Raw genomic sequence first — 10,000 nt, forward strand, 5'->3', positions numbered from 1 at the left:
TCTCCCTGTGTTGGCGTAAGCTTCCTCCGGGTGCTCCGGTTTCCCCCACAAGTCCAAACACATGCGCTATAGGGGAATTTAGTTAGCTAAATTGGCCGTAGTGTATGTGTGTGAATGGAAGAGTGTGCATGGGTGTTTCCCAGTTATGGGTTGCAGCTGAAAGGGCACCCGCTGCGTAAAACATATGCTGGAAAAGTTGGCGGTTCATTTCGTTGTGGCGACCCCTGATTAATAAAGGGACTAAGCCAAAAAGAAAATGAATGAATGTTATAGTTAATAGATATTAAAAAGGTTACTCTATACATTATTTATATTATAAAAACTGCATGGAAATAAAATTATACATACACAATAATTACTACACATTTGCTTTAAATTAATCTTCTTTAAAGCTCAAAAAGACTAAGTAAATAAAGATAATGAATGTCATGAAACAGAAGAAAAGGAAAGAAGATGTGAGCAGTGTGCCGTTATCTAATCATAGTAAAAGATGTATTTTAATAAGTCTGAACCTTCTTGCATATCAGAGAGTTTTGGCCGAAGCCCCGGAGGTTAATTAACACCGATAAGACCAGCAATTTAGACAAGATCCAAAGCATATGGGATTTCTCCTCATCTATCTTCAGGGCTCCGACTCAACCAAACGAGCAGACTGCTAAAAATACAGTCTGTTGTGAAGCTCCGGGAAAAAAAAATCATATCTCAAAACACGTATAAATAAAGGCTCTGGGAAGCTGCCACCACACGGACACAAATCGGCCACATTTCCCGAGCACCTCTTAAAACAAATATAAATTTCAGCAGGACTTATACACACAAACTCAAACGCACATATTAAAACTGATGCATCCCGCTATTACGGCTCTGCTGTGTTTATCCTTCGTGAGAAAGCAAAATATTACAGCAATATTGAGCTGGAGATTTTCCCGATGTGACTGAATAGTAGCTGAAACAGGTGGCAGATCTCCAGAGCCAGAAACCTGCTCTTGCTCCAGCACGGCATGATGGGAATCTGTGGCATTCGGCCTCCAGCAGACGCTCCTGGGACGACCTCGCGGGGCGTTACGGCTAAAAGAACAATCAGGCCACAAAGAGGTCATAACTATTCATCATCTGACACCGCACGCTCTTATGAAACTGGGTTTGTTGATGTCTTTTCCAAAGTCAAACTGAAGCAACTTTTCCAGCACTTTTCTTTTTTTAAAGGGGTCCGATTATGCCCCCTTTTACAATATGTAAAATAAGTCTCATGTGTGTGTGTGTGTGTGTGTGTGTGTGTGTGTGTGCAGTTTTAGCTGAAAATATCACACAGAAAATTTTTTCTAAATCTGACCCTTTTATGCTTTGATACTAATTGTGGTGTTTTGGTGACTGTCGCTTTAAATTCAAATGAGACAAATAAACAAAGCGACAAAACAAAACAAAAAACAAAGCAGCAAGCGACAAAATGAAAAAAAACAAAGCGACAAAAAAGAAAAAACAACAAAGCAGCAAGCGACAAAATGAAAAAAAAACAAAGCAACAAGCAACAAAATAACAAATAAACAAAACGACAAAACGGAAAAAAACGGCAAGCACCAAATTGAAAAAAAAAACTAAGTGACAAGCGACAAACGACAAAGCAACAAAACGGCAAGCGACAAAGCGGTAAAACAACAAATGACAACAATCAGCAAGCGACAATACGGTAAGCGACAAATTGACAAGCAGCAAAGCAACAATCAGCAAGCGGCAAAACGCCAAGCGACAAACGACAAAACGACAAGCGGCAATACAACAATCAGCAAGCGACAATACGGTAAGCGACAAATTGACAAGCGGCAAAGCAACAATCAGCAAGCGGCAAAACGGCAAGCGACAAAACGACTAGCGGCAAAGCAACAATCAGCAAGCGAAAATACGGTAAGCGACAAATTGACAAGCGGCAAAGCAACAATCAGCAAGCGACAATACGACAAGCGACAAAACGACAAGCGGCAAAGCAACAATCAGCAAGCGAAAATACGGTAAGCGACAAAACGACAAGCAGCAAAGCAACAATCAGCAAGCAACAATACGGTAAGCGACAAAACGACAAGCGGCAAAGCAACAATCAGCAAGTAACAATACGGTAAGCGACAAAACGACAAGCGGCAAAGCAACAATCAGCAAGTAACAATACGGTAAGCGACAAAACGACAAGTGGCAAAGCAACAATCAGCAAGCGACAATACGGTAAGTGACAAAACGACAAGCGGCAAAGCAACAATCAGCAAGTAACAATACGGCAAGCAACAAAACGACAAGCGGCAAAGCAGCAAAGTGGCAAGCAACAAAACAACAAGCAGCAAGCGGCGAGCGGCAAAGCGACAAGCGGCAAAGCAACAATCAGCAAGCAACAATACGGTAAGCGACAAAACGACAAGCGGCAAAGCAACAATCAGCAAGCAACAATACGGTAAGCGACAAAACGACAAGCGGCAAAGCAACAATCAGCAAGCAACAACACGACAAGCGACAAAACGTCAAGCGGCAAAGCAACAATCAGCAAGCGAAAATACGGTAAGCGACAAAACGACAAACGGCAAAGCAGCAAGCAGCAAAGTGGCAAGCAACAAAACAACAAGCAGCAAGCGGCGAGCGGCAAAGCGACAAGCGGCGAGTGACAATTGGCAAAGCGTCAAACGGCAAGAGGCAAAGCGACATGTGTCAAGCGGCAAGCAACAACAGAATTAAATTGCTTTTATTACTGTGGACAAAGCAACAAAGTGACAATCTCTCCCTCATTAACATAAACAGCCCTGAGTGAGAAGCAGCTGTCCATCATTACAGTTTTGAATCTGTCCTCGTCTGAAAAGAGCTCAATCTCATTCGAATTTAAAGCGACAGTCACCAAAAGGCCACAATTAGGATCAAAGCCTAAAAGGTCAGATTTATAGCATTGTACACAATTTTTAAAAAAATCGATCAAAAAGGGCTAATTAATATGTCGGTTGTTTTTGGGATAAGAGGATCATTAAGATGAACAATGAAATCATAAGTCTCAAAAAGGCACCTGAAAAGTAAGTGAACTAAGTTTTTAATTCTGGTAGTAAATTTTTCCACTTTTCGAGTGCCTTGGACTTCGTTAGGTATTTTGAGCTGAAATTTGAGATTTGACCGGGTCTCAAACAATCAAACAAAAAGGTAGTATGAATTATTCAGTGGATTTTTTTCTCTTTTTCTCACCATTCTCTGTAAAATCAAGAGATGATTGTGCATGAAAATCCCAGTAGATCAGCAGTTTCTAAAATACTCAGAGCAGCCCGATCGGTCCCAACAAACATGCCACATTCAAAGTCACTTAAATCCCCTTTTTCCCCATTCTGATGCTCGCTTTGAACTGCAGCAGATCGTCTTGACCATGTCTACATGCCTAAATGCATTGAGCTGCTGCCATGTGATTATGATGACTGATTGGAAGTTTGCATTAACAAGCAGTTGGACAGGTGTACCTAATAAAGTGGCCGGTGAGTGTATGTGGGATTCTTATTTTGAAAATGGGATATGCAGGGATCTCAATAAAGCCAAAGACTATAGGCTAAAGCCAGTCACATCATGTCTTTACAGATTGTTTTCAATGGACAGCCACCAATTCACCCGACATCTGTTTACAACTCACCAGGATGCAAAATGCAGGATATACAGATTAAAATGTATTCAGGGCCACTCCCAAGAGCCGTACACTCTGTTTAATTATATCTTTTATTAATTCATTTGGTATACTGTGAATATTCACTATTCACTAGTTTCTGGTAAGGTGTGTGTATGTGTGTGTGTGTGTGTGTGTGTGTGTGTGTGTGTGTGTGTGTGTGTGTGTGTGTGTGAGGTCATGGGAAACCGCTCTCAGTTCATGAAAACTATAGTTCTGCTTTATGTTCCTTTGACTCACGGTGTCCATTAAAGGCTGATAGATGGTCTTTAAGAGCGTTTTACTCCCCAACGGCCAAATCAAATCACTTTACTGGTCAAATGTTTGAGCACTAAAGTACCACACGCTACTACAGTGAACTGATGCTTTGTAAAATCCTCAGAAGACAATTTTTGAGCAAAAATAAGACGCAATAGGAGGTCCGAGGGTGGTCAGATGAATAGGACTCATCTTTATGTGCTATTCTCAACAGTCAATGCTATGCCGCTGTGAGCCATCAATGAGCGCACGCATGTGTGTGAAACAAGCTCTGCTTAAGGTGGATTCTCCATCTGTGAACACAACTGAAGACAAGCATTCAGCTCAGAGGAGACCCTGATTAAGGAACAGACCCCCGAAATGACGAATGTGATCACTGCAAACACCACTGCAGACCACTGAAGCTGGAGACACAGGTCTGCGCTGCTCACCAGATGCATTATAATGCTGGAATTTAGAGGCAGGAAAAGAACAGAACGCATTGCTCTTGACTTGAGACCTACAGCTGAGGTCAGGATTATTCTCCCTCCTGCGATTTTTGTTTTCTTTTTCAAATATTTTCCAAATGATGTTTAACAGAGCAAGGGATTTTTCCACAGTATTTCCTATATTTTTAAAATCCTCACAGAATTTTTAAATTGTGTAAAGGGATGCCTTAAATTAGTCATAGAGAAACGAGAGAGAACAGCTAAATGGACTGCAGCGTTGTTCCCTTATCCTTATTCATTCATTCACTCATTTATTTTCTTGTCGGCTTATGCCGAGTTCAGACTGCATGATTTTCAAAGTAGTCGTGTCACAGTTGTTTTCACACTGCTTGACTATCTGAGCTAGCATTTCGTCGCTGCTTTGTTCACACTGCAAGATGGACCGTCGACAGGGACTTTCACATTGCATGACTTTACTATAGGAAGAATCGCCAACAACTTCGTCCAAACTACGTCTCACAGCCAAAAACACGTCGTATATCTTTTGTTATTAACTACATAAGGAGAAAGAAGCCTTTAATGGGGTAGAACATGTACATGTTTGCTCACCTGGGTTTAAAGGGAATTAGCAAATTCTCCCAACGTTGATAATAAACTAATTTCTTTCTGTATGAAACGTCAAACAGACACGGTCCTGTCAAACCCTTCCAGCCGCAACCCATCTCTGGGAAACATCCACACACATTTACACACACACTCATACACTACGAACAATTTAGCCTACCCAATTCACCTGTATTGCATGTGTTTGGACTGTGGGGGAAACCGGAGCACCCGGAGGAAACCCACGCGAAGGCAGGGAGAACATGCAAACTCCACACAGAAACGCCAACTGAGCCGAGGATTGAACCAGCGACCTTCTTGCTGTGAGGCGACAGCACCACCTACTACACCACTGCCTCGCCTAACTTATGCTTACTTACATAAAATCAATATAAAATAGTTATGCAAGAGCATTTTTAGCAAATATCAATAGCATGTTGATTATTTATTCATAGATTTATTCATAGACTATTCATAGATTTATTTATTCAATAAACTATGTCACTCTAAAACTGTTTAATTAGTAAGTACAACAAACATTGATTAACCGGATCAATGTTTGTAGTGAATGAGGTGGTTACCGAGTATGATTTGCAGTATTGTGTATGGGGCTAATTTGGTTTTTAAACTTTTAACTTATGTTGTTGTGTTGATAAGTGTTATTGTGTCGTTGTTGTATGTTTGTAATTGTTGTCCTAAATCCAGTGTTGAAGAAAAATTTCCTTTCTGTGTCAAGCAGAACGGACAATAAAGTTTAAACTAAACTAAACTAAACTAAAGTATCAGTCTGTAATTTATTTTAAATTAAATTAAGGAAGAAGGTTTATAATTTTAGACACACACTACCATACAAAAGTTTGGGGTCTGTTTCAGAAAAAGCAAAGATACATTAAACTGATTAAAGTGACAATTATAATGCAATGAAAGAATTATATTGCAAATAAATGTTTTAACAATAACAAATAAAACGTTTCACTTTTTCACCTTGTTTCACTGTTTAAAAAACTGTGTTTGTTGTTTGGTCTGGTCCGAGCTTCTCCGTCAGTCTATAGAGATCAATAACTGGCTCCTTTACTTGTAGGTGGGACTTTAATTGCCATATTGACTGTTACAATTTTCCCCATTCAATACTTTACGAGTGACACGTCAAGTGTAATTTATAGTCTTTGTACTAATTAAGAGTGCTTTCACACCTGCCTTATTTAGTACGATTAAATCGCACTAGAGTTCGTTTCCCCTTTTGGTGCGGTTCGTTTGGGCAGGTGAGGGCAGCAATCGTACTCGAGTGCGCACCAAAAGCGGACCAAATAAGTGTACCGAGACCTGCTTGAAGAGGTGGTCTCAGTACGCTTTCAAACAAACCCTGTAGCGGTTAGTTTGTGGTGAGAATATGATCCGTACTAAACAGGTCCAAACGCAAAAAGTACTGCACGTTTTGGACTAATCCAGCTGCCGTAGGCTGATGTGCTGTGCATTATGGGATATGGAGGAAAAATACTTGTTGACAGCGCTTTACCAACAGAGAGAGAGAGAGAGAGGGGGGGGAACATTACCTGATGGATTGTTGGTAATATTTCCGCAAGATGAGCATGTCGCAATTTAGCTAAACTAGTTCACGTCTCCTCCTGAAGTGACGAGCGATGCATTATACTGTTTTCCAGCTGCGGCCGCGCTTCATTTTCGTAATGTATAGTTTGTCTAAAGCAGGGATACAATCAGCCAGCGCAGTCGTCCCTCCAGAGTAAAAGGTTTTGTTTACCTGCGGGAGTTTACTGGCATTTTCCCGCACATGAATTCTGACCAATCAATAAGCAGTTTAGGAAATATGTTCAACAACATCTGGCCAATGAGAGATGTGGATTTTGTCAGATGACTGCATTTTGGTTCTTTTCAACTGGCTGTGTAATGTGAAAACGACCCAAAGACGGCAGAAAATGCAACAATGCATCAATTACTGCCCTTGGTCCGGACCAAATGAAGCGAACTACAGATGTGAAAGCACCCTAAGCCAAGGACAAGGGGCTAAAGCCAGTCACACCATGTATTTACAGATTGTTTTCGATGGACAGCCACCAATTCACCAGACGTTTGTTTACAACTCATTAGGATGCAAAATGCAGGATATACAGATTAAAATGTATTCAGTGCCACCCCGAAGAGACGTACACTCTGTTTAATTTCATCTTTTATTAATTTACTTCGTATATTGTGAAATGTGTATGTTTGTAATGAGGCAACAAACACATGTAGACTGCTGAATATTAGTTTTATTGCACGTTTATTAATCGTGTCATATCACTCGGCACCTACTGTCATTTTTGTGAAATCTCGTGTTGGCGTGGGTTTCCTCCGGGTGCTTCGGTTTCCCCCATAGTCCAAACACATGCGCTATAGGGGAATTAAAAAAGCTAAATTGGCTGTAGTGTATTAGTGTGTGTGTGTGTGTGAATAAATGTGCATGGGTGTTTCCCAGTACTGGGTTGCAGCTGGAAGGGTATCCGCTGCGTAAAACAACTGATAAATAAGGAACTAAGCCGAATGAATGTATGAAGACATTCTTTCAAGACGTTTAGATTTGAAATTGAAGACATTAAGAGTTTTTAAGACCCAGCGGACTCCCTGGCATTCATATCGCAACATTTATCACAGAAAATTCTCATATCGCAACGTCAGATTTTTCAGCCCTACACCAAAGCGTCACATTTGCTGATCCCTGCTGACCTCCTGATATGTGGAGCCGCAGCGGCCCATCACCGCACACATCCAGAGGCCCCGTCCAGAGCTGCAGCTGTTCCCAAAAACTAAACGTTCCTCCTGCGACATGCACCGGGACGTGCCAAGGGAAGACTTCCAGAGGCTGTGTTACGACTGAAGGAAACAGAGCCACATGTGTGTGTGTGTGTGTGTGCAGCTTTCAGCATGGCGTACAGTGACTGCACACGCTGCAGAACCAGCACACTTTTATAGGGAAGCATGACTTGACGCAGTGCAAAGGTTTACACGCATATAAAATTTCACAGGCATGTAGGTTTGAAGCTGTGAACATCGAAACATCTTGAAAACGGGAAAGCAGAAGGAAAACACGCTGAATATAACAGCATTACTGCAGAAAACCAGAACGAAAGTATTCAGAGTGGCTAGAATAGAAGAACAGTCTGACTAAACATTTAAATATGATGCCGATGCGGTGGCGCAGTAGGTAGTGCTGTCGCCTCACAGCAAGAAGGTCCCTGGTTTGAGCCTCGGCGTTTCTGTGTGGAGTTTGCATGTTCTCCCCATGTTCGCGTGTGTTTCCTCTGGGTGCTCTGGTTTCCCCCACAAGTCCAAAGACATGCGCTATAGGGGAATTGGGTAAGCTAAATTGTTCGTAATGTATGTGTGTGAATGAGTGGGTGTTTCCCAGCGATGGGTTGCAGCTGGAAGGGCATCCGCTGCGTAAAACATATGCATGATAAGTTGGTGGTTCATTCCGCTGTGACGACCCTAGATTAATAAAGGGACTAAACTGAAAAGAAAATGAATGAATGAATGAATGAATGTGAACTAAAAGGCCGACTCTTTTGAATCAAATGACTCTCTGAATCATTTGCTGAACATATGACCGGAATAAACACTATAAACTACGAAAAAACATTAAAATATGATCAAAAATATTTTTTCATGAACAAATGATAGATATTTGGGTAAAAAGAGGCATTGTTTAAATCAGACTAACAAACGTTGAACTGAATCACTCAATCTGGGAAAAGATTCACTTGGATGATTACGGAGAAATCTTCTAATGGGATATGAAGGATTGTTTATGACAAAATGAATTGGCCAAATAGGGGTGTCTGAATAAAGAACCACTGACTCACTGTCATTACAACTTCCAGAAATGTTATTGTAGTTGTTTTTTTGTGTGTAGTATGATATTGCTTTTGTTAAACATGCTGGTATTGAAGTGATGCTGGTTGAGGAATATGTCTCAGTGGTCAGTGCAGAGAATAAACATTAAATCTGATTAAGACAATCCTCCATTTGGCTCCACGTTGTTTGGAAAAATTCAGTAACATCAAGCTTGGATCAGTCACAGCAAGCCCAGTAAAATACCCCATAATCCCCTGGGATTTGGTGCTGAAACTCCAGAGTAAATGGTTTTGAGAGAGACCATGAACAAACTATGCAAATGCGAGTGTTTAGCATGACTGTGGCTGTAACAAACCACAATAACTTTACTTCGAGTTTCCACACTAATTAACCATGTTTGTAGGTAGCTATATAAACAGGGGTGCATTGAACTGGTACCCAGATCTGCATGTGGGATAAAATATATGAAAAATGTGGACCATATTTGGTGCAAGAGAAGCAGTTTTTCAGATTTTTCTCTACATGAGTGTAAATAAATATTTATTCAGTTTTTATATTAATTTTAGACTTTTTTTAATATTAAAAATGTTTATATGATTTATTTACAGTACAGTTTTAAGATAATATTTTCTGTCTTTTAGTGTATATATATATATATAATGAGACTTGCTTAGTTAGCCAAACAAGTGGATCAAATTGAATTTGCATTGCAAACCTTGAATTAAAGTTAAAAAGTCCTTATTTTTCATTTCATGTTTTAAGTACAGTTACTATACTCCCATTTATTTAATTTTTTTTGCAAAATTCTGAACAGAAATAGCAAAAAAAACGTCTGCAGATTGTTTCTGGCCCTGATCATGAGTGAGTTTAAGTGAAAATCATTCAGATGCAATGATATACAGTTGAAGTCATATATATATATATATATATATATATATATATATATATATATATATATATATATATATATATATATATATATATATTTAGCTTAAGGGGGCTAATAATTTTGACCCTAAAATGATTAATAAAAAATGTAAAACTGCTTTTATTCTGGCCGAAATAAAGCAAATAAGACTTTCTCCAGAAAAAAAAATATTATCAGACATACTGTGAAAATGTCCTTGCTCTGTTAAACATCATTTAAGAAATATTTAAAAAATAAAAATAAATAAAAGGGGGGCGAATAATT

The 10,000-nt window shown here is 39.8% G+C and overlaps 1 protein-coding gene across 3 annotated transcripts in view; it reads right to left on the reverse strand.

Moving 5' to 3' along the window:
• Positions 1–10,000, reverse strand: part of wdr70 (WD repeat domain 70) — a 103,716-nt gene that overhangs the window by 73,597 nt on the left and 20,119 nt on the right. The gene's annotated exons all lie outside the window — the stretch shown is intronic.

The sequence above is a fragment of the Danio rerio genome, chromosome 10, assembly GCF_052040795.2.
Source record: "Danio rerio strain M-AB ecotype USA chromosome 10, GRCz13ab, whole genome shotgun sequence".
In the NCBI taxonomy this organism is placed as follows: domain Eukaryota; kingdom Metazoa; phylum Chordata; class Actinopteri; order Cypriniformes; family Danionidae; genus Danio; species Danio rerio.